General features: G+C 52.8%; 1 protein-coding gene across 1 annotated transcript in view; it reads right to left on the minus strand.

Annotated features, from left to right (window-relative positions):
- The window catches only part of SLIT1 (slit guidance ligand 1), a 153,188-nt gene that overhangs the window by 99,944 nt on the left and 28,003 nt on the right, over nt 1–25,241 (minus strand). The gene's annotated exons all lie outside the window — the stretch shown is intronic.

Here is a 25,241-nt window from a genome sequence, read left to right on the forward strand (position 1 = left end):
AACCCGGTTCTCTGGGTACAAAGATGAGCCCAGGGCTCCGTCAGCTCACTTCTGTGTATGCAAGCTCCACTTTACAAAGTGGAAATCGGGGCTCCAGGGAACAAAGTGGAAATCGGGGCTCCCCACCCTGCTCACCCCCAGCGGGGAGACTCTGGGGAAATCCTGCCACCTCTCTGGGCCTCAGTTTCCTCATCTGTAAAGTTGGGACCTGCCTTAGAACCTCTCTCAGGTTCTTCGCAATTTATATCAGACTAAAGCCATGAATCCTCGGGCATGAGAGGGGGACCCCAAAGGCAAAGCTTTTCAATGAACTGAGAAGCATCAGCCTGAACAAACCTGCATGAGGTCAGGCCCAGCCACCCCCGCCTCACCCTAGGCCTTCTCTTTCAGTCCTCGATCCACACTACCCTCCCTCTCAGCGGATCTCAACAATCTCAGGGCTCTTTCCCTCCCTTCCCACGAAAAGTCTGAGCCAGAGTCCCAGGGGGCTCTTCATTGCAGTTGAGAAACAAGGTTTTGAATGAGCACATGTAATTGTAAAGATGGGCCCAGCAGGATAACCAGGAGTGTTCTCCCTCACCTGGCACAATGCCTGCGCAGGCAGCTCAGGCCCACCATGGACACACACACACACACACTCCCAAATCTCTCCCCTCCCTTCAGCAGAGAGAGTGCATGTACCAGCTCACCCCACCCAAAGCTCCTCCTAACTTCCCAGGGCGCCCCCCCTCCTCCCTCTGGCTGGGGGCTAGCACACCCCCTCCTCCCCGAGGCCCACAACCTGCATTGTGCATGTAGGATCCGCACAAAGTATTGCAGCAAAGAAAAGCACGCCTGGAGCCTGAGCCAAAGCCCAGGGCTGATGGCGGTTGCTAAGAGACAGAGGATGCCCAGCTGGAATCGTGACTGAGGTTTCTTGTTTGTGCAAGAGTAAGATGAAGAGGGAAAGAGAGGACGCGTTTGCTGTGTTGAATTTTAGCCTCCACCAGATCCTGCTGGAGGGAGAAGAGATCTCACTAAGGATTATAGCCAACAATGTTCAGTCTCTCCAGCCTTCTGGCAGCAGAAAATGCTGCATGCCCCATTCTTTCCCTATTCCTTAAATACATGCTTTGAAAACTAAGCCCCCCCGCCCCCCCAAAAAAAAATCCTTGGAGATGCCCTGGCTTGATGGCTTTAGTTGGTTGGAGCATCATCCTATACACCAAAAGGTTGTGGGTTCGATTCAGGTCAGAGCACATACCTAGGTCCCAGTCAGAGTGCACGGGAGACGACCGATCGGAGTCAGTCTCTCTCTCTCTCTCTCTCTCTCTCTCTCTCTCTCTCTCTCTCTCTCTCCCTCCCTCTGTCACCCTTCCTCTCTCTCTCTAAAAATTAATAGAAACATATCCTCAGATGACGATTAAAATAAAAATAGTTCATTCCTTTAAAAAAAAAATCCTTGGAGAGAACAAGTTAGTTATTCTATTTGAAGGCGCAGTTGTAGAGCAGTTCACGTCCAATCCATGGGCTCAGACCATCTCCACCCAATCCTAGCTTCTCAGCTCACTGCTGTGTGTCTTGAAGCAAATCACTTAACCCACCTGTGCCTCGGTTTTCACTGAAGTAAAATGGAGCTAATGTAAGATCCTCATGGAGTGTTACGAGGATTCAGCCCAGTAACACTGTCAGGTCCTGAGCACAGCACCTCGTCCTCAGTGAGGACCCACAGGTGTTACTTTTACTAAATGTGGTTCTCAGAGCCAGGTTGTCCAGGGCTCCTTATTCTAAGACGAGGAATCTGAGCTGAGAAAGGTCCACACCAGGAATCCCGTGGCTGCCTCAGGCTGGGAGAGGGAAGAGAGGGCTATTTCCATGCCACCCCGCCATCTCTCTCTCCCCTCCCCCGGGAGAGGCAGCAGACTCCCAAGAAGGCACCCCTGAGCCACTGCCACCTCAGCCACTCTGCTCTCTTCATTCCCTCATGGGTCCTGAGTGCCCCAACCCAGCTGGCACCACATCAGGCCCTGGGCCGGGCACGGGAACAAGGGGACACAGCCCTGCTCGCCATGCTCACGCTTATCCTGAGGAAGCCCACACGTGTCCCTGCACAGACGGCGCAGACTCAGCCCCCCAGTCGCCAGCCAGACCCTCAGCCGGGACTAAGGCCACCTCTCTCCCCAAAACCACCGAACCCCCTCTCCTCACTCGGGCCCCGTGGCCAACCCACAGGGCTTGCCTGGCAGGCATGGCCCCTCAGTGCTAACAAGGGGGAAGACAACGAGGAGAGGAACAGCAAACTCTCCCAGTATCGCAGGAGGCAGGTCCAGGAGAGAGGCCACAGGAGAGGGGAGAGTGTTTGGATAGCACCCCGAGTGGGAGGATGAGCAAAGCTTCCAAACCCTGGACCAGGCACGTGCTCTGATGCAGGTAACAAGTCAGGCGCAGTATGGTGGTTCCGCAAAAAAAATCAAATACAGAATTGACATGTTATCCACCAATCCCACTTCTGGGTATATAGACAAAACAAACAAAAACAAAACGGAAGCAGAGACGTGAACAGACATCTGTAGGCCCGTGTTCATAGCAACATTCTTCACAATAGCCAAGAGGTGGAAGCAGCCCACGTGTCCACTGGTGGATGAGCAGATACACCACATGTGGTCCCTACATCCTGTTCAGACGACTGTCCAGCCTTACAGAAGCAGCAGCCCTGCCACACGCTGCAGCACAGACGAACCTTGAGGACACGCTGCTGAGTGAAATAAGCCGGACACGGAAAGACAAACTGTAGGATTCCACTTACATAAGGGAGTCACGCTCACGGAGACGGAGGGGGCATGTGGTTGCCAGGAGCTAGGGGTGCAGGGGGAAATGGGGAGTTGTCATTTAATGGGTACAGAGCTTCTCCTTGGGAAGATGAAAAAGTTCTAGAAATGGATGGTGGTGATGGGTGCACAACAAGGGGACATACCTAATGCCACTGAACTGCACACTTAAAGTGGTAAATTTTATGTTATATGTATTTTATATATCACACACATACACACACACACACACACACACACACACACAGCCTGGCAACAGTTTTCAACATCATCCCCTGCAGCTGCCCACCTAGCACAGGACCTCCTTGAAGAGGCTGGAACAGCAGGGCTTTGGGAAGCCGCACAAAAACCCAAGAGGGTGAGTTGTCACCTGTGAAATGAGAACTTGCAGGAAGCATCCTCTGAATAAAGCTCACAGGGTGCCCCCTCCCCAAGCCCCACGTCCCCCTCCGTGGCTGCCGCCAGGAAGCCTGTGTCCTTGGCCGCTGATGGGTGAGACAAGGAAGCAGGGGGAGGTCACAGGTCATTCACGAACAAGCTGCAATGGGTGCGGGGGCACAGGTGCCATGGGGAGGTCCCGGGCAAAGCAGGGTTCCAAATGTCCCCCAGAAAGAGCCCCTGCAGGCGCTCAGATCCTCAGCCACGTGACCCCATTGATTAGCTACTCGGTGGGGATAATGACCCCAGCTCCGCAGAAGTGTTAAGAAGGTTAAAGAAAGAAGGAGAGAAAACGTAAGGTAGTGGTAAAGAGCGTGCACTCCGGAGCCAGACTGCCTGCGTTCAAACCCTGGCTCTCCTACTTCCAGCGTATGACCTTGGGCAGTGACTTCACCTCCCTGCGCCTCGGTTTGCCCACAGGTAAGATGAAGACAGCGGCTTCGTGGCTGAGGGTGACTGGGAGGACTGAGCTGCTAAGTGTCAAGCATTTAGAACAAGCGCACAGAAACACCACCCCAACACACAGCCCTTATGATTGGGGGGGATGGTGGTGTCACGGACATTCTGTCAAAGTCTGGATGTCTAAGGGCATCTCTGTCTGTCTTTCTTCTTACCTGGAAACATGCCCTGTGGTCTGGACACCCTTCCCCCACACACACACACACACCTCCCCCCTCCCCGCCTTCCCCCCCCACCCCCACCCCAAGGAGCTCAGGTTTTCTGAGTGGATGGGACCTTAGCCACATGGACAAACTTGGTCTTGGTCACCAAACTGTGTGTGGCCGGGGCAGAGACTGGAGTGGGAGGAGCCCAGGCAGACCCCGACAAGTGAGGACTGCAGCACGGAACAGCCCAGGCGAGGGCACGTGGAGGACGGCAACCGTCCCCACTGGTCAGCACCCAGCCGGCCACTTCCTTCTGCCCCAGGGCCGCCCAGCCAGAGCAGCCTTTCTCCTTCCGTGCAGCTGTCCTCCCAGGGCCCGGGAGGCGCCTCCTGATGCCCTTTGCAAATCCTGCCAGCATCTCTCACCGCACGCACGCTCGTCACAAACAGGCCATTCAAGCAGCTCATTCAAACAAACTCTGCCCGGGCCTCGGCTCTGGCCGACAGGAAGACACAAGCAAGGCTGTTCAGGCCGCGCCCACCCAGCGCGGGGCCGGGCAGGCGGGGTGAGCGGCAGCACTCTGGGCACCCCGGCCGTGCCTCTGCCCGTCGGCCGGGCACAGCCAACCACGCATTCCCCACACTGAGCAGCCTTTCGGGCGACTCCACTACGAGCCAGGCACTGGAGACCCCCCGCAGACAACAGAGGCCAGTCCGCCCTCTGGAGCCTGGACATTTCCCAAATGCCTCCCCCCAAAGCCCCCAAAGGCAGAGGACAACTAGTCACTTTGCATCCACGTGAATGTCCCATTCTCGGTTTTTCCAACTGTCGTGATAGTAACAGCAACGAACATATACTGAGAGCTTGCCTTGTTTCAGGCGCTGTTCTGAGCGCTTTCCTAATCACTTCATTTGCTGTAACAAGCCTGGAGGTAGGCCTTATTGGTCCCCTCATGGCACAGGTGGGGAAACGGAGGCAGGGAGGTTAAGCAACATGGCACAGCTGGGCATGGGCCCCGGGCCTGGCCCCCAGTGCACTCCATTAACTGCTATGTAAATCTAACACGCAGAACTGTTTTCACCACTGAACTGCCCATCCTCCTCCCCGGTGTTTAAGTAAAACTTAAAATGCAAGGATGACGACCCCATTTAGCCGTGTGGCCGCCTGCCCAGACTGGACCCAGGGCATCCAACTTCTGCACAGTTCAGGTTCTGTGCCCTCTGCCCTAAGGTCCTCCTCTGCCAACCAGGTCCCCTTCCTCTGCCTTCCCCGACCCTACTCTCTGCAGGCTCCAGACTGGCCCCCCTGCAGGCTCAGGGAACCCCAACTCCCTCACAAAGCCGATTCGGGGGATCCCTGTGGTCTCAGTCCCACCCCTTGCCTCCATGGTGAAAGAGCTTAGGATTGTAGCGTGCCTTCTTCAGCTGCCCTCTCAGGGAGCCCAAAGCTGACGCCCGCATTTCCCCAGGATTCCCTCCCAACCCAGACCTTTGGCGCCCTGAGCCTCAGGCTACTCCAGAGCTGCCCCCATGTAGCAGGTGCCTGTGCCACAGCCCCACAGCCAAGACCTTGAACCTGAATTGTCCATCTGAACTCCTCCTTGGCTCCCACCCCAGGTACCAATCCAGGAACCAAGCCATGGCCCCCCTTCCCTGTTGGAGTTCTGAGTCCTATCCTTAAACCCCAAGCCATGATGGTACAGAACCTAAAAGGCCAAATGCCCCTTCACTGTACTGTCCAAGGGTCACACAGCAAACTTTTCACTGGGTGCTTCCCTACCTCATGGGGACCCTGTTACCACTGGGCTTGCCAGACTGAACTGGAGAGTCCTAAGCCCCTGAGAGGCGATACCTTGTCAACCTGCCCCCGTCCCCAGCATCGGCTGGGCCAGCGCTCCTGCTCCCGGCTCCCAGCCCACCCCCTGCCCTACCTGAACTAAGACCTTCTTCCCAAGAGAGAATGGCCACTCTGTCAGACAGAAGGAAACAGCTAACGATGAGCGTCTGGAGGGCAGGAAAGGAATCGCCAACAGTCCCACTTCCAGGGGCCTGGAGTGCTTGGATGAGGAGCAAAGAAAACAGTCACCTGTTCATGGCCCAGATCACAAAGGCAGTAAGAGCGAGCCTCAAAGTGAGGCCAGGCCTGTTCGTAGCAGCATTATTTACAATAGCCAGAAGACTGAAACACAGCCACTGAAGAGTAGATAAGCAAAATGTGGTAAATCCGTATAATCATTATATTATAATGGAATATTATTCTGCCTTTAAAAGGAAGAAAATGCCCTAGCTTGTTTGGCTCAGTGGATAGAGCATTGGCCTGTGGACCGAAGGGTCCCGGGTTCGATTCTGATCAAGGGCACGTACCTCAGTTGCAGGCTCCTCCCCAGCCTAGGCTCTAGTCAGGGCGCGTGCAGAAGGCAACCAATCCATGTACTTCTCTCACATCAATATTTCTCTCTGTCTTTCCCTCTCTCTTCCACTCTCTCTAAAAATCAATGGGAAAATATCCTCGGGTGAGGCGTTAAAAAAAAAGGAAGAAAAATTCTGACACATGCTACAACATTATGGACATTATGCTGAGTGGATAAGCTGGTCACAAAAGGACAAATACTGTAGGATTCCACGCATATGAGGTGCAGAGTAGTCAAATCCATGAAGCCTGAAAGTAGAACGGTGGCTGCCAGGTGCTGGGGGCAGAGAAAAATGGGAAGTTGTTGTTTCCTGGGTATAGAGTTTCAGTTTTGCAAGATGAAAAAGTTCTGGAGGTTGTTTGCAAAACAGTGTGATATATTTAACACCACTGAAGTGTGTGCTTAAAAATGATTGGCATGGTAACTTTTGTTATGTGCTTTTTTACCACAATTAAAAATCTAAAAAACAGAATAAACATGGAAGAGAGCTATGTGGCAAGTAGATTACACATCATCTCTCTTCTCTCCATTCACTCTCGATCCCGTTTATGAGGAGCTGTGCTTAAGGGTAGCATCTGGATATGTCATGGATCTGCTCAAAAGTGACGCCTCCCCTCTACCCCCAGGTTTCCTGAGCCCCATTGCTCGCTGCTGGGTCCCCCAAGCCACTCTGATCTGCCATCACTTTTGGACACTCTCGTGTCCTGGCTACATGAGATTTGGACAGTCTCTTTGCTCTCCCTGTGCCCTTGGGCGATCTGGCCAGGGACCAGTCCCATTCAGTTGTGGAGCATTATCAGGCCTGAGGCCTGGCAGGCCCCCAGCTCCCAGCAGGCGGGCCTGACTCGTGATCTGACCCCTCACAGGCTTCTGAAGTCCCCGAGAGGCGAGGGCGGCCTCACTTCCTCTCCCCAAAGGGGTGTGTTTGCTCTGCTCTGGATGAGGGATCATTAGCCGGCCCCATCTCATGCCTGTCGCCTCATCCTGCCCTCGCCCATCTCCTCCCCCCACGTCCCGGTGTCTCCACTGTCATTGGGAACCACAGTTGTGTGACAAATGACTGAGGAGGTCCTGGGGATGCCATTTCATTCTGCAGGCATTATTGTGCCTGACCCAAACCCGAATACCCAGGCCCCAGTCTCCCGGGTGACACCTGAAGGCCCCAGTTTCCTGGCAACGGGGAACAATGGCCCCTGGGAAAAGCACACACAGTTTGGGAACGGGCGGCCTTTTTTCTCTGCGCCCCTGGGTAGGATGAGGGGGCGCCACTTCGGCAGGCAGCGTCCAGAGGGACGTTCAAGGCAGGAGGGTATTGGGCCTCCACTGCCCTCCTCCCACCCTCACCCTGAGCCACAGGAAGTCGCCCAGGTGAGCTGGAGCTCACCCACCTGGGGCTTTAGTAGCTGCCTCTGAGGGGACAGAAGCCCCTTGGAGCAGACTCCCTGCCTCCCCAGCCCCCGCAGAGCCCTCCACTCCAAGCCCACGTTGTCCTTCATTCCCGCGCTGACTCCGACGCTCTGTGACCTCCAGGGTCACATTTTGCTGCAAACGTGACATGCGCTTTCCCCTTTGCACACCTGGCGGGGCGTGGTGAGGACTGACCGGTGCGCACGTGCAGGGCAGGTGCTCCAGACGTAGCAGCTGTGGCCGGGACCTCTTCCTGGGCTCTGGAGTGTCCCATCTTCCCAAAGGCACCGGAGAACCGCAGTGACCCAAAAGACACTGAGGAGGTCCCCGGGCTGACCTGGGCCCTTCACCATCGCCCCTCAAACTGCAGACATCCAGGAGGGCTGACCTTCATGGGTGCAGAATCAGGGCCCCCAAGTCCCCAAGACCCAAGGCACCCCGAGGAGGCACCACCTCTCGAAACCAGGACCTCCCACGTGAATGCACCCGTTGCAGATGGCCAAGCAGCCTGGGGAGCACCGTGTCTAAAGAACTTGCTCAACCCTGGCCGGTGTGGCTCAGTTGGTTGAGCATCATCCTGTGTACAGAAAGGTAACCAGTTCAGGGTGTGTGGCGGTAGCAACCAAACCATGTCTGTCTGTCTGTCTGTCTGTCTGTCTGTCTGTCTCTCTCTAAGAAAAAAAACAAACAAACAATAAAAACATATTCAAAATATTTTTTTTAAAAATAAAACAAAATAACTTGCTCAGGATTTTGTTCCCTTCCCCACCCTTTGAGTGCATGCCTATGTCTTCGTTAGATGGTAACATGGCAGCCAGTTTACACATGTGGCTCCGAAATACGAGGCCCAATGTCCATGCCCTGTATGACCCCACCGGCTTCTCCCTGGGACAGTCTGGAGGGACCACGAGATGCCATCCTCCTCCCGAGAAGGGGAGCCCCCTAAAGACAGCAGGGGACTGAAGGGCCAGGACAACAGAGCAGCCACTGCTCCTAACAGGGCGACATGGACGGAGACCCAGGAGCCTCACTTCCACCCCACAACGAGGTCTGTGTTGTCCCCGTTTACAGATGGGAAATAGGTTCAGGGGGCCGCATGGCTGGTCCGCAGGGACGTGGCTAGAAATGGCAGCGGTGGAACTTGGCTCCAAAGCCCTCCCTCAACACCCCGCTGCGCTGGCTCACAGGCAGGTGCCCCAGGAGCTGGAGAGTGAGCAGCAAGCCCGTGACTAACGGAACCAGCACAGGAGGCCGGGCGATTTGGTGCCTCGGGAACTACAGCAACAGTGAGGATGCCCAAGGGGCAGCGGTTTCTTGTTGGGCAGCAGGGAAGCCCCGGGAGACAAAAGGCCTCAAATCTGAAATCTGAGCAGAGGCAAGTCCGGGCGGGATGCACTCAGCACCTTCGCTCAGGAGCACCTCCGCCCCTCCACCACTCTCACTGGTCCCGCGCGCCGGCCTCACACTGACCGGCTCTGTCCCCAGAGGGGCTCCTTGGCCAAGCGGAGGGAGGGCTGCAAAAGCACATTTAAATAGCACTGATGCGCCCTGGGTCCTGTTTCTGAAAATGGCAATGACCAGGTTGGGGGTGGGTCTTCAGCTAAAAATGCCTCTCTTAGGCATCTCAAGACGTAACCCTATGGTGCCTGCCCTCAAGAAAAACCCCTACGACGGACACTCCATGCCCTGGGGAGGGGTAAAGAAGGGGCGGTGGCTGGCGAGGCACTCCAGACCGTTGGGTGGCTCCTGAATTTTGGGGTCCTTGGGGTGATGGGATTTCGTGTTGGATGGGACTCTAGGGCTGGCTAGCCTGAGGCATCAGCATCTGCATTTGGCATTGGTGATAAATAAAGAATGGGGACACGCGAATAAATCATATTCTGAAACATAAAAAAGACCCATCTCATTCTCAAATGAAAATTAAAAGCAAACCATCTCTGTTGGACTTTGCAGAGTGTGGCAGGCATGATTTACTCACCCTGGGGGTTGCTAAAGCTGCAAAATGAGCAGAAAGGAGCGTTCACAAAAAGCCCCTAATCTCAAGCTTGCAAGGTTTGGAGCACATTCTTGTTGTATAAAAGGCAACCCCGTGTCCTCGGGGCACAACGCGACATGCCCGGGGCGGTGGCTGAGAGAGGTGCCTCGCCCCCACGTGAGCTGATATTCACAACAGGCTCGGGGATTGGAACAGACTGAACAGGGCCAAGTCCTCCCTGCTGGCGTCAAAACGGATAACTGTCGAAGCCTCCACACAGCCTGATGCTCTCCGAGTTCAATGAGCCGTAAAGACCAGCATCGTCTAACCTGGGCGCACGCAGAGTCCAATGAGAGAAAGAGGAACCTTTTTGCTGACGAAGCTCCAGTCCCCTCGGTCAGCCTTAAACACAAGCACATTTTTATTTTATTTCTTTAAAAATGATGTTTCTCAAAAAAAAAAAAAAAAACCAGGAGACCAAGATGGCGGCATGGTTAAACAACTAATCTGCTGCCTCGAACAACAATTTCAAAAATACAACTAAAAGACAAAACGTCTACCACCCAGAACCACGGGAAAGCTGGCTGAGTGGAAGATTTACAACTAAGGAGAGAAAGGAGCACAAACGCTGAAAAGCTGAGGTACGGAGGCGCGCGAATCGGGCTGGCGGCGGGCGACTGGGCGCGCGGTTTTTCTTCAACCCGCAGGGAGACAAGCTCCCGATCACTCTGAAACCCAGTTTCTGGGGACTCGCGGGGGACCCAGACACCTACGGGGAAAAGCTGGACTCTCGGCCATCGGGTCAGAAAGTGAGAGTGACTTTTTTGCAGAGGTGCGCCCAGCAATCATTGTTTTACTGCGCTGGAACGCGGGGCGCAGGGACTTGGAAACGTGGAAAGGCAGAGACGGCTGACGCCAGCCATTGCCGTTGGCCACGCCCCAGCCTAGGGACGCCCTGAGATCCCGCCCCGCCCTGAGGCCCGCCCCGCACATTCTACAAACCTGCCCAGGCTCCACACAGCGGCTTTTGCATGTAAATGGCCTGTTCTGTGGCAGCTCAACCAAATTAACTGCAGCTCCAGTCAGACTGCTCCAAAACCGCCCAAGCAAAGGAGGAGAAAACTAGTTCTTGCTGTAGCTCCTGCTGGGGGGCACACAGTACACAAGGGTACACCAAGAGTGTCCACCTCAAGTAACTGAGAGGCTGACCCATTGAACCAATAGGACATCTAGTACACAAAGCTACCCTACCAATTCAGGGAAGCAGCGAAATGAGGAGGCAAGGAAACAGATCACAAACCAAAGAAATGGAGGAGAACAAGCGACTGGACATAGAGTTCAAAACCACGGTTATAAGGTTTTTCAAGAATTTCATGGAAAAGGCCGATAAATTCAATGAGACCCTCGAAGATATGAAAAAGGACCAACTAGAAATTAAACATACACTGACTGAGATAAAAAATATTATACAGAGACCCAACAGCAGACTAGAGGATCGCAAGCATCAACTCAAAGATTTGGAATACAAAGAGGCCAAGGACACTGCTCCAGAGAAGTATGAAGAGAAGAGAATTCAGAAAGTTGAAGATAGTGTAAGAAGCCTCTGGGACAACTTCAAGCGAACCAACATCAGAATTATGGGGGTGCCAGAAGAAGAGAGAGAGCAAGATGCTGAAAACCTATTTGAAGAAATAATGAATGAAAACTTCCCCCACCTGATGAAAGAAATAGACTTACAAGTCCAGGAAGCACACAGAACCCCAAACAAGAGGAATCCAAAGAGGACCACACCAAGACACATCATAATTAAAATGCCAAGGGCAAAAGACAAAGAGAGAATCTTACAAGCAGCAAGAGAAAAACAGTTAGTTACCTACAAGGGAGCTCCCATACGATTATCAGCTAATTTCTCAACAGAAACCATGCAGGCCAGACGGGAGTGGCAAGAAATATTCAAAGTGATGTATAGCAGGAACCTACAACCAAGACTACTCTACCCAGCAAAGCTATCATTCAGAATTGAAGGGCAGATAAAGAGCTTCACAGATAAGAAAAAGCTAAAGGAGTTCATAACCACCAAACCAGTATTATATGAAATGCTGAAAGGTATTCTTTAAAAAGAGGAAAAAGAAGAAGAAAGATAAAAATTATGAACAACAAATACATATCTATCAACAAGTGAATCTAAAAGTCAAGTGAATTAAAAATCTGAGGAACAGAATAAACTGGTGAACTTAATAGAATCAGAGGCATAGAATGGGAATGGATTGATAATTCTCAGGGGGAAAGGGGTGTCTGTGTGGGGGGTATGGGAAGAGACTGGACAAAAATCATACACCTATGGATAAGGACAGTGTGGGGGAGGTAAGGGCAGAGGGGGGGTGGGAACTGGGTGGTGGGAGATATGGGGGCAAAAAGGAGAAACAATTGTAATCTGAACAATAAAGATTCATTAAAAAAAAAACAAAAACAAAAAAAAAAAACAAACAAAAAAAAAAATGATGTTTCTCTCCCCCTAAATAACACAGGGAATTCTTTGCAGAACCTCTCCGTCGGGAAACACTGGGCATTAACGGACTCGCACTGCTCTCGGTGGAAAGAACGCCAACATGTTTGCTATCCAGACCCAGTTCCCGGAACCTCAGTCCCCTGTGGCTGCCCAATTACCTTTGTTTGAAACAACAACAACAGAAAATCAAACTACAAATCACCAAGAACCACCTTCGGAAATGTTGCTTTAACATGTTCTAGGGATAGCATGAGGTTAAGAGGCTGGCAACCGGGTAAGGGGAAGACACATGTTTTCTTTCCTTCCCTACCATTAGAGAGACTAGGCCTGAGCTATCAAGAAAAATAGGAGCTTAACACTTCTTGAAGGTTTACCCCACAAAATGTGGGCCAGGATTCTTATTTGTTCCTCGCTCAACAATTCAAAATAGTTCCTTTTCCAGATGATAACACAGCGTCTAAGCAAGATTAAGCAACTCACCCAGGTCAACTAGGTAGTCAGTAGCTGAGCTGTTGGATTTCAGAGTTCAAACTCTTAACCTCTGTGTGATGCCTGGTTCTCAACTCTGGTTACCTCGGCAGCACCAGGGGCTACCTGGGAAGTCCCAATGGAAACTGTACATACCAGCCCCTGCCCGCCTCCCGGTCACCTGCACCTTCGGTAACGCACAGCTGACACCGGCATGCACCTCCACCCTCAGCAGATGGTGCATCGCCGCAAGGGACGCACTCCTGCGGGGAGCCCCGGGGACAGAGCCATTTGCCGTCTGTGGTCAATGTTCAAGCGGCCAGTTGTCCACAGCCTTCCCAGAGGGCACCTGAGGTCGCATACCACGTCCAGCTAGCTGTGAGAGATGCTATTAAAAATCATCGATAAGTGGGTTCCGGCCTTTGCTCACACCGTTTCTGTAAAGACCTGCCGAATATGACTTCGTGTTCTTTGTTTCCCATCAACAGAGTTAATGACTTGTAGGAAACCGATTTGTCTTTCCCGGCTGCCTTTGGAGAGTCCGATGCCCAGGTGTGGTGACCCCTTCCGACATATCTGCAACAGGAGATGAATAGCACGGGGAAGTTTATGTTTGAACAGCTCTGTAATTGATGTGCGTGTCTTTGTCCCTGTGAAATATGATCTTTCACTTCTAATAGTTTTATTCACATTCCTTCTTCTTTCTTTCATTTCATGGGCACTGGGAGGGGAAAAGCCAGGCTACAGAGCAGCCATCAAATTCTCACAGCTGACGCCCATCACCCACTTGAGAAATCGGCAACCACAGAACCACCAGTCAACACTCCAGCCAAGCCCTTCACCGCATCTAATTCATCCTGATATCCCCGCGCCCGGCAAATCACCGCACGCAGCGGGCTGGTAATAAGCTGGATGGGTGAATGAACCCATCCGTCCAGAGGAGGAAGCCAGGCCCCGGGTTCCCGCTGCCAAGCTGCGGGGAGTGATGCCCAGAAGGAGGGCTGCCTCTCAGCCAGACAGCAAGGTGGGGCCCCTTCAGAATGCCCATCTCCTCAGACACCTAACGCCAGCTACTGCTTCGCAAACATGGGCCAGGAATCAGATGAAGAATCCCGCCCACAGCAGAAGCCTGGAAAGCGAGGTTCCCATGTGTCCCCATCAGAGGCAGCAACCCTTTAATAACACTCTAGACCCACGCCTGGGGACCGGTGTGCCCCTTTCCATCCTTCTTCCCAACTGTTTCCTAAAGGTTGTAAACAGCAGAACTGGTCTCTCTCTCTCTCTCTCTCTCTCTCTCTCTCTCTCTCTCTCTCTCTCGCTTGCTCATAAACAGATAAAAAGTCATGTTGCTGTTTTGTTTTGTTTTCTAAGAAAAGAGTATTGACTTGATCAAAAACGGTTGGTCCGTGACAGAAAATTCAAATTCACCACCGACAAGCCACCATTCTGGGCTCCGGGATGCCCCTGGCTGTTTAGGAACCTCATGGAAGCCATAAAAGTCCAACCACAAACTGCTGCATGGCTTCCTCCAAGAGCCCCCAGTAATAAATCCTGTCCCCTTTGAGAGCTGGCACGTCCCTCGGAGTCTCCGAGAAGAGGTGGGCAGAGTTCCGGGCGATGAGGGGTCTCGGAGTCTCCATCGAGCACAGCGGAGGGCCCGGGGTGGGGGGGTGGGGGTCTCTGTGTGCCCATGTGGTATCGGGCGGTGACTCCCAAGAGTTGGCTTGGGTGCGAAGCTTCTCAAAGGTGAGTGCCCAGGGGTGGTACCAACTGTGCAGGCAAAAGTGTGTGTGTGTTGGGGGGGGGGGTGTTCACAGGAGGGTCACATCACCCCTCCTTACTCGTGCGCAATGGAAACCTCGAACCTCTGTCTGGGGCACTGGCTCCTGCAGAGAACGCTCTCCTCTCGGGGGCCTGCGTGCATTTCCCTCCCTGGCCTCAGCCCTGGGAGCGGGGACATCTCAGGGAGCGTGAAAGAGTGGCCCCTGTCCCCCTGCCAAGGGGATGTCACGCCACCAGAATTTATGCGCCAGCTTTCTTGTACCAGCTTTTCCCAGGTTTCCTCCCCACCCATTACTGCCCCATTAGTTGCCATGTGTTTTCCCCTAACTGTCACCAGTCCACACTGCCTCTTTGTTGCCCTGCAACATTCTGCCCGCCCCTCCCCAACAGGGGCTGAGCTTCAGCTTCCCATTGTGAACTATTTCCTCGCCCTCTCCTGTCCCCCCTGCCCGCCTCCGCCAGGGCCCAGCCTTCGGTAGGACACACCCGCCAAAGGGCATTCTCTGCTCTGTTTGCACAGCACGAGTGGGCCCCCAGTTGCCTGGCGCCCCTCATCCGCCGTGAACACACTTCCCCTTCTTATTGGTATTCAGTCCATACCTTCCTTTCTGACCTTCCCTGCGTGGCCTCCTAGGTCCACCGACAGAAGGCCCTTTGTTGAAGGAGCAGAGGGTGTAAACACCAGGGCTCCGAAGACAAGGCCGAGACTTCAAAGGAGAAATGAGTCATTGCTCATCGCTGGGGTGGGGGCCCGGGACAGCCGCTGCGCTGAGCACCTCCAGTCTCAGGACAAACCTTCTGTGCCTTTTACGGATCAGACACTATTTCCGAAGTGAGTCGCTGATTTTTATTGTTCCAAATTTGACTCCAAAACCTGGGCCAGAATCCGGGGTCTGGTAAATATTTTGCTCCACAGTTTGCTGGAAGCACTTTGCTGGAAAGGATAACTTCCAACACTGGCTCAGGCCCGGGGCCTTCCGGGCTCGCGTCTGCCAGCTTCACGTGTCTGCAAGCAGATCATCCATCCCAAACCCATGTGGGCCCGGCCTCTCCCCGGCTCAGCGTCCTCCAAGGGTCCCTGATTAGACAGCTCTCATCTAAAAGCACCGAGCCCATCGAAGCCAGGCTCCCCCATCCTCTCAGACACACAGTCCTGCCTGAACTCTTCCAGGGGCGAGGTGACAAGCAGAGCAGCCCACCACGTGGCCGCTAGCTCTTCCGGAAGCCTGCCTTGCACAGAACAAAATCCACTTCCCCACACCTTCCACCACGGTATCTGGTTCTGCTTCTGAAACAGATCACCCTCTTGTCCTGCTGACAGCCCTTCACATAGATTTGAAAATTACTCTCCGAGTTCCTGTCCATTTGTTGTCATCGCACCGAACAGCCCCAGGCCCGCTGGCTGTATCTCACATGACAGAGTTTCCACGCGGCTCCTGGTGCCAGCTGCCCTCCTCCGCAGCATGCTTAGCTTCGCCCCACAACCACCTACAACCAAACACACATCCTGGTACTGAACACTGTTCTCTGAATGTGCTCAAATCAGCACAGACTAGCACAGGCCTGTTCCCTCCCCTGGAGAGGATACCTTGCCTTTATTGATTCAGCCTAAGGCGACATTCACTCTTTCAGCCGCTTCACCACATGGACTCATCCTCAGCTTGAAGATGACATAACAAGCGCTGCCAAACCAGGTCCCACCCATTCATTGCTTTCAACACCATCTCCATATTTACCAACATTTAATTTCACCCAGCTCCTGGAGATCGTTTTCGATCTTATTTCTGTCGTTTTGGTATAATGGCCACCACCTCTTTGTAGTTTTGTGCCACCTGCAAATCTGCTGAGCTCATCCAAGTCCCCCTTCTGTATGCTCATCCAATTCATTAACAAAAATGACAGAACAGGGTCCAGAGATGCTAATGACTTGCGCAAGGAATCCCAGCCAGACGGGGACAGAGCCAAATCTCAAACACAGGCGTCCTGGCTCTTAGTGCTCACTTCCATCACACTGCGCCAAAAAGCCCCCGTGTGCTCGCTCCCCACCCTCCACCACCCCCGCCTCCTCACTGGTCCACCCTGATTATAGACAGGAAAGTCTGGCTTACCGAAAGGAGGCTGGGGAAACAGCCCCCTCGCTGAGGATCCTGGTTTGTGAAATTGTAGCAGCTTCCTGCAGCTATCGCTCTGGGCTTCTCAAGGGAGTCTCTTGAGTCGCCCACCCAGCAAACCAGGATTGAGAGGGCATTTCTCCAAAGATTACACACAGATGGCCAACGAGCACAAAAAAAGGTAACCAGTAGCACTAATCATCGGAAAAATGCAAATTAAAACCACAATAACATCTCCGCTCGTACACATTACAATAGCTGCTATCAAAAAGATAGGCATAAAGTAAGTATTGGTGAAGTGGTGTACCCACTAGGGAAAACAGTATGGCAGTTCCTCAAAATATTAAAAATAGAACTATCATAATAACCAGCCATCCCACTCCTGAAGATATATACAGAAGAGTTAAAAAGAGGGTCTTGTACAGGCTTTTGCACATCGTGTTCATAGCAGCATTATTCACAATAGCCAGGAGATAGAGGCAACTCAAATGCCCATGACAGATAAACGAAATGTGGTGCATGCATACAATGGAATATTATTCAGCCTTGAGAAGGAAAGAAAACCCTTCACATGCTGCAGCATGGGTGAACCTTGAGGACATCATGCTAAGTAAAATAAGCCAGTCACAAAAAGACAAATACTACCAGATCCCATTTATTTGAGGTACCCAAAATACTCAAACTTATAGAGATAGACTTATAGAAGTAGAATGCGGGTTAACAGGGGCTGGGGTGAGGGAACTGAAGAGCTGTTTGTGAGTACAGAGCTTCAGATTTGCAAGATGAAAACATTCTGGAGCTTCTTTTCATAATAATGTAAATATACTTAACGCTACTGAACTTCTGACGCCGAGATAACCTGAAGCCCCAAAATAATAAAACCATGTGTGTGTTCTAGGAAGGCCTTTGGATGCTAAGAGGCTCAACCTGAAAGCTACGATTAATGAAGCAGAGATCGATCAAGAATTCATAAAGATGGTAATGTGCCGTACCCAAGCGTTTATTTCTTTAAATCTTGCACTTAATAGATCATGAATCTACATGTAACGAGTTATAATTTACATTAATATTCATGCCAAGTTAATCTAATTAAGAGACCTACATTATAGTCAACTCCTACGGAACACGTTCTGAGAAAGAGGCTGTAGAAATTCTTCCATTTATAGGAAGTCTCTCTCTCATTTTCCATCCATAAAACCAAAGAGGCTGCAGGAGCAAAGCTCTCAGGCAACAGGCTAAGCTGCCTGCCAACCCGAGAGTGAGCTGAGGCCAAGTGCGAAATGATAAGGAGCTCTGCCTCCCGCAGAGAAGACAGGAGGGCCCTGCCCTGAGACAGGAGACCCGGCGGCAATCGGGCCCTCACCCCTGCTCAGCCCGGAACCTGCTGCTGCGGCTGTGGGCAGAAAGGAGCCAGAGAAGCCCACCGGCCTGGGGCAGCCCATGAGGACTTCCAGGACAGCAGACTGCCCTCTTTGTCCGAGAAATGTGGCGGGATGGGGCGTGCCCGGCCACCCACTCCATTGCTTCCAGGATGATGGTTTGGGTTATGATGGCCTTCAAAGCCCTTATGCTGGGTGCACCATACAAATCACCCCGAATCTTCACAACAGCCTCCCCGCCCCCCTTCACAGGTGAGGAAATAACGCAGAGAGGTTAAATAATATGCCCAGAGTCCCATAGCTAATCAGTTTCCGTGATCACTGGAGGAAAGAGAGGACTCGGTGCCAAGGAGCGAACTCCAATCTGGAAGAGCTGGGAGACGTGCCCGCCCACCGCCCTTGTTCAGGGGCGGCGTGGAGCTGGGATGGTGTGTGTGCTTCACTCCACAGCCCAGGCGGCGGGGGGGGGGGGGGAGGCAACCTGGGCTTTGGGCACTGAGGGGTGCTGTCCTCCAAAGGGAAGACAACGCGGCAGATGGAATAATGGCCCCCAAAGATGTCCACATCCTAGTCCCTGGAACCTGTGAACATCACCTACATGGCAAAAGCAGCTTTGCAGAAGTGATTACATAGGAATCTTTTCCCGGTTCCCCTGCCAGACTGGGCAGGGACCCAGGCCTACCCGTGTCCTTGTGTCTCCAGCATGAGGGGGGTTGGCAGGGCCGGCAAGCGGTGTCTTTCTGGGGGCGGACATTGTCCTGAAGGCCGGGGGGGGGGAGCATAAACAGTGCCTACTCTCCATACGGGCCACCACCGGTTCCTCCCTCCCTTCTCTGGTTTCTGGACTCGAGGCTTTCCCGGCCTGTGTTGGGCCCCAGCAACTGCCTTATCTTTCTCTGCTTTTCTCTATTTGCAAATGCTCAATATCATAGCAAAATTACGTACGTAACTTGTGAAATGGTCTTTAAGACGTCCTCACTCCCCTACCACTTTTTCACAACAGCCCCCACCACCCCACCTTCCATCCACACATGCCTCTCTGTTCAGAATCTCCTGGATGCCATGAATTCAGTCGGCCCCGTGCTGATTCTTGTAATGCTATCGGAGAGGACGGCGTCTTTTCATTCCTTGGAGCCTCTGTAACACGTCCTCAGCAGGGCTCATTCTCTGGGGTGACCCATCGCCTGCTCCTCCCTCCAGGCTCCGCCGGGCCCTGAGTTCCCGGTATCTGTGAAGGCCTCTGTGGCTCTGAGGCACAGGTGGGGGTGGGGGGAGCCGGGGGCCCGGGGCTGCCGTTAGGACATTAGTCCATGCTGGGCGTGCCAGCCGCTCTGGCTCAGGGATGTCAATCTCAGGCCGGCCGCCTCCTCCGCAGAGGTTCCTGGGCCAGCCCAGTGGGACCCTGGCCTTTTTCACTTGAGCCTTGACAGCACGCACGGATTGAATGACTGGAAAGCACTCTGAGAATCCAGGGTGCTCCATCATTGATGACTCATATCCCCAAACTGTTCTCTGCACAGAGGCCACGCTGCTGCCCTCAGGAGGGTCTTTGTTAGTGTGGCTCTCACACCAGAGCCAGGCTGGGTGGCCGCAAACAGGGGCTCCGCCCAAAGAGGGGTTCCCTGCTAAGACTCGGCAACGTGCTGGGGCTTCGCTTCTCAAAGTGGGAACCAGATAAAGAGGGGCTTGATGACAATGCAGGTTCCTGGACCCTTCTCACCTACTCACTCAGGTGCTCAGACGATGGTGCCCTGGAATCTGCATGTTAATAAACTCCCCAGCTGACTCTCACGCACACGCATTTGAGTCCTGATGGTTTAGAGGTGGGTGCATGGGTCTGGGGGGTCAGGGGCCTAGGTTCCCGTCTCAGCTCTGATCCTTACTGCCTGAGACCTCAGCAAGTTACCTGACACTAGACCCACAAGACCTACGTATTCCCTAAAAAAGTTTTCAAGAGTTTCAGGACCTAATGCGCATGAGTGGATTAAAGGGACTGAAAACCCGCCTTTAAGTGTCTGACCCAGCACTTGCCCAAACCCGAGAGCCAGGGAAGCTTCTTCCCATCATTCACGCCGGAAACATCCCACAGACTTGGTATCCCATGAGACAGAGCTCGGGAAACTCCTGTCTGGGAAAAGAGAAGTCTGGAGCATCTGAAGGTGGCAAATCTGGCAGGAAGGAGGCCCTGGCAGAGAGCGGGGAGGCCACAGGCGCCCCATCCCTCACGCTCAGGGCCCTCGGCTGGCTCAGTTCCGCAGATCTGCTGCCTGGAGTGGACAGGGCACAATAGCGAGGTCACCTTCCTGCTTCGGGTAATTTCCCGCGGAGGCAAGACATCCATTTTTAACAGCTCTTCGTTTCAGCAGAGAACGCCCTCCCGCCTCTGAGGGGGGCTGGGGACCAGGATGGGAGGGGAGGCTTTGTTCTTCTGACCAGTGCTGACAGTTTAATTAAACCCAGCTCGAGACGGGGTCGGCAGGGTCAGGCATTCTTCAACAGGGCTCCTGCGGAATATCACTTCCCTGCCTCTCCAGCCACCAGGGCCCTGTTAATGAGTTACCCCGGGCCCTCCAGCAGGGATATAAATAAGGGGAAATAAATGCCCTGGGCTGCCCTTAATCACCCACCCCCACCCCTTCCAGGACCCGCACAGACACAAAAGCTCGATGTTCTCGGGATGCATATTGGTTCCAAGGCTGAAAAGAAGCCCAGGGGAACTGTGTCTCCAGAAGCAGCTTCTGGATGAGGAAGGACATGCAACCAGCAAGAGGAGGGAGATGAGGCCGCGGGAGACCCCTCCGCAGACCCCTCCACACCCAAACGTGGGCTGTGGGGCTGTAAGGGAAGCAGTCGGGTTCAAACGCGTCTGACGCCTGTGGACATCCACGAAACAACATCTCCACGTTCTCAGGTGATGCAGCTGCCCCCACCGCCAGGTAATGGGCCCAGCGTATAGCCACCCCTACAGGGGAGCCGGGGCCAGCCAGTGAAGCATCTGCCCCTCAGCCCACTCCAGCCTGCTGGTAGGTCAGAGGAGTCGGGCAGCTCTCACAAAAAGCACTCCTCAAAGAGCTCTCAAACCCTCACCTCAGGAGAGGCAGTGTCCCCCCAGTCTCTCTCACAAGCCTATAGTATTCAGCACCTAGAACAGCACCTGGTCCATAGGACACCCCCAGGAACTGTTAGATGAATGGCTGAGCGGGTGGTGAGCAGTAGATGAACAGAAGGTGGGGAGGGGAGAGGGGAGGAGGGAGGGCATGGAGTGGGGGGAGAGTTGGGTAGATGGGCAGGTTTACATGTGGGTTGGTAGGTGGGAAAGGAAAGGGTGAATGGGGGTGGGGCTGAAAGGGTAAATGAGAGGAAGGGTGGGCAGGCAGGCAGGTGAATAAGTGGGGATTGTTAGATGGGAGGAAGGGTGGGAGGACAGGGAGGACAGAGGGATAGGGGGGTTGATTGGTGGCTGTAGGTGGGTAAATGGGAGTCCAGGTGAATGGGAGTCGGCATGGGGGGTGGGTAGATGATAGGTAGGTAGATGGGTAGGTGAGCAGGTAGTGGGTGCAGGAGGCGGATGGGTGGTGAGTAGGGGGTGGATGGATACTATGGAAGGACGAGCTTTAGCGTCAGACAGACCAGAGCTTCCATTTGCCTCAGCCCCTTGGGCATGTCGAACCCTCTGAGCTTGGCAGGTTCCCTTTGTCAACTTCCTGAGCCTGTGCAATGGCTGTCCCAAGCCAGCAGGTGCCTCCACAGGTAAACCTAAGCCTCTCGTGAAAAGAAAAGGGAAAAAAACCTGTTGGGGGAGGTTCCTGCAAAGCGAGAGGATGGCTGAGTTAAGAGCAGTGAGGCTGAGTCACACAGGAAGTGGAGGCCGGACCTGACAGTGGACCGATGCCCAGAGGGAGGGTGTGGGATCACCTTGGGCCGCCCTCTGAAGCAATTCCCATGTGGCTTCATCTCACATTTCTGAGCATCTACTGTGTTCACACCCGACATGAGAGCAGGTTATACCTCTCTTGAACCCCACAATAGCCTTCGAGGTAGATGCTATCTTCATCTGATAAAAGAGCAAATGGGGCTCAGTGGGGTTCAGGGAAGCGTTCCAACACGACGCATCTAGCATTCACTTGAACCCAAGCTACAGAGGCTTCTCGTTGCTTATAAAAACTGGGAGGTCTCCTGCCATAAAAATAATACATGCTGCTTACAGAACATCTGGGAAGCAGAGGAAAGAAAAGTCACCCAGCGACAACCCCTGTGGGTATTTACAATCCTTTTTATGTGCATTCTGTAGCGTGATTTATTTCGTGGCCATATTGTTAATACAATTTTGCATCCTGGCTTTTGATATCACAAACACTTATCTGCATTACTGATGTCTTTCATTAAGGCCATTTTGGATGATGCTATAAAGATTCCGTCAAGTAGATTCAGCATAATTCACTTAACCATTCCCCCAAAGTTAGACATTCAAATTGTTCTATATTCTTTACCATATTTGATATTTCAATATAGAAACAGTTTATATCCCAATATTCTAAATAATGCTGCAAGGAACATGTCTGTGCCCGTGTTTTATCAGGTCTCACGATAGAGCCCCAAACGTGAGATTTCTCGGGCACGGTTCAGCCCACTTCCAGGCTCTCTGAGGACCTTGGAGGCCTGGTCTTGCATTCCGACCCTATCATCATACTGCTCTGTGTCCAACACGCATCACCTCTCTCTCCGGGCCACAGGTTCTGCATAAGGAAAGAAATAGGCTAACCCAACACCAGGGGCAATGTTGGTGAAGAATAAGCAGTTACAGGATTTTAACTCCCGGAAGCCTCACAGACAAAAGCAACTGAAATGTGGACCCCCACCACCTGACATACTTGGTGACCACACCTTACCCTGAACATTTGGTCTCTCAGACTCGGTTTCATGCTGATTTAGCATAACGGCCTCTGCAGGAAAGCCCATGATGTGCTCCAGATGGAAAGGATTAGTAATGGATCTCTCCACGCAGAGGGAAGGTCAACAGGTGACAGACCAGAAAGGCTAGGCACTGCCTTCCCTCTTTCCCTGCCTCCTGAGGGAAGGGCGGGCTCCATAATATGACGGCAGGTGGCCCCACAAGCCCCTACACAGCTCATTGGCCCCGGCGCGATCCCTTGACCTAAGGTGAGCCAAGCAGATTCTTTCCCCCAGGGACCTGGAGTTGGGCCTGAGACATCGGAGGTTCTGAGCTCCAAGGTCACAGAACGCAGGAGGGGCGTCAGCACTGTGGCCAGCCAAAGGCAGGTGGAGCTGAACTGCTGCCCGGCAGCCCAGGACACAGGTCTGCAGGGCTGAGTAGAACAATAAGGTAGACGTTAAGAAAGGACTAGAAACATCCCTCACACTCACGCCCAGTCCCAGCTGTACCTCGCTTTCTGTCCTAGGGAGCCAGTGAATCTGCTGGTTGCGCCCTTACAACAATACCCCACCCTTACTGTCTGTTTCTGGGACCTAGAGTGTCTGAGTGCTCCTCAGCCAGACCACCGGGAGAGGGAACAGAGATGTTCTGAAATGCCTGATGCTCAGGTCGATAAAATGCGGGTGGAGGGGTGGGCAATGATGAACAAGGTAGGTAGGTAGATAGGTAGGTAGGTAGGTAGGTAGATAGATAGATAGATAGATAGATATGTGATATATATATATTTATATATATATATATGTATGTATGTATATACACACACAATGTACAATGGAATATTATTCATCTTGCCATTTATGACAACATGGATGAACCTTGAGGGCATTAGGCTAAGTGAAATAAGCCAAAGAGAGAAAGACAAATACTGTGTGGTATCACTCACATACAGAATCTTAAGGGCTTGGGGGTGGGGGGAAAGGGAGAGGTTGGTCAAAGGGTACAAACTTTCAGCTATACGATGAATCAGGTCTGAGGATCTGATGTATAAAAGGAAGAACACTGTATTGTATGACTGAAGTCTGCTAACAGAGAACGTAAATGTTTTCACACACAGAAAAAGAAGATAAACATGTGAGGTGATGGATGTGTTAATTAACTAGATGGGGGATTGTTTCACAATGTATACACACTAGTATATCAAATCACCACCAAGTATGCTTCAAATAGCTTACAATTTTATTTGTCAGTGATACCTCAATAAAGCGACAGCCTTTAAATAAACAAATTTTAAATAAAATAAATGAAGAGGGTCAAAGCAAGGGCCCAGAGATTGGCAACGTTCCAGTCCACTCAGGCTCTGACCCTGGGTGGTGACCGAGGGGAAGGAACCAAGCAGGCACGTGTGCCCAGAGAGCGAGGCAGGGGCTTGGAAGGCTGAGGGGCTTAGGAGGAGGAAACATGCAGAAGGAGGCCAAGAGCAGAGACGTTCAGGATGAGTCCTGCAGAGAGAAGAGAACGCTGCAACAGCCAGCGGGGAGAAGGGACATGGACCGTGTGCGCCCGCCCATGGAGCACACGTTACAGAGATGGCGGGGGGGGGGGGGGGAGAGGGCGGGGGATGCATCTGCCAGGAAGGGTTCTGTGCCTTCAGCAGTTAAGTCAAGAAAAGAAAAGCGCACCCGCTGTGTGTGCCTGGATCCACGTCACAGGCAGCCCAGCTCCCGGCCAAGGGCGCCAAAGACAGCCAGAGGGGTCATCGCTGAGGGTCACTGTGGAGAGGCCTGCAGGCCAGGAGGACAAAGAAACAGAAAGTGACCAGATGAAACATGAGAGTTCCATCTTGAAGACAAGAACTGGAGGGCAGAATCAGGTGACACATTCGGGAGCCGCCTGGAGACCACTGGGCTCATCAGAAGGCCTGGAGATCACGGCAGAGGTGGAAAGAACCGGCCCCTCAGCACGCAGGCAGCCCCAGGTGCCACCCCCCGCCGAGCCCCTGCCTCTCAGTCTCACCTGCCTCACCATTGCTTCTTCCTCCGCTAGGTGCTGCCCTGCAGGTGTCAGGAAGGACCAGCTGCCCAGCATCTCGCGCAGTGCAATGTGTTTCAGGTTTTTAATGACAACAACCAAGGGCGCTCAAAAACCTCCCAACTCAAAATTCAAAAGCCCAGTGATGACCCTCCAAAAATCTAACAAGAGTTTAGGATTGTTCTAGGTACTTACAGAAAGCAAAGCTGGGGGTGGGAGTGGGGGACCATAAATGATCAGAAAGCAAATTCAGGGCTCAGAGTTAAGAAAATGTTTCTAACATGCAGACTTCTCAATAATGGAACTGACTGCCCCAGGAGGTGGTGAACTCCCCATCACTAGAGGTAGGCAAGCAAAGACCAACGGACCCTGTGTAAGGAGCTGAAAGAGATTTCTTAGATAACCTCTAAGGAAGGTCCTGTTTAGCC

Source organism: Cnephaeus nilssonii (assembly GCF_951640355.1).
Source record: "Cnephaeus nilssonii genome assembly, chromosome: 16".
NCBI lineage: Eukaryota > Metazoa > Chordata > Mammalia > Chiroptera > Vespertilionidae > Cnephaeus > Cnephaeus nilssonii.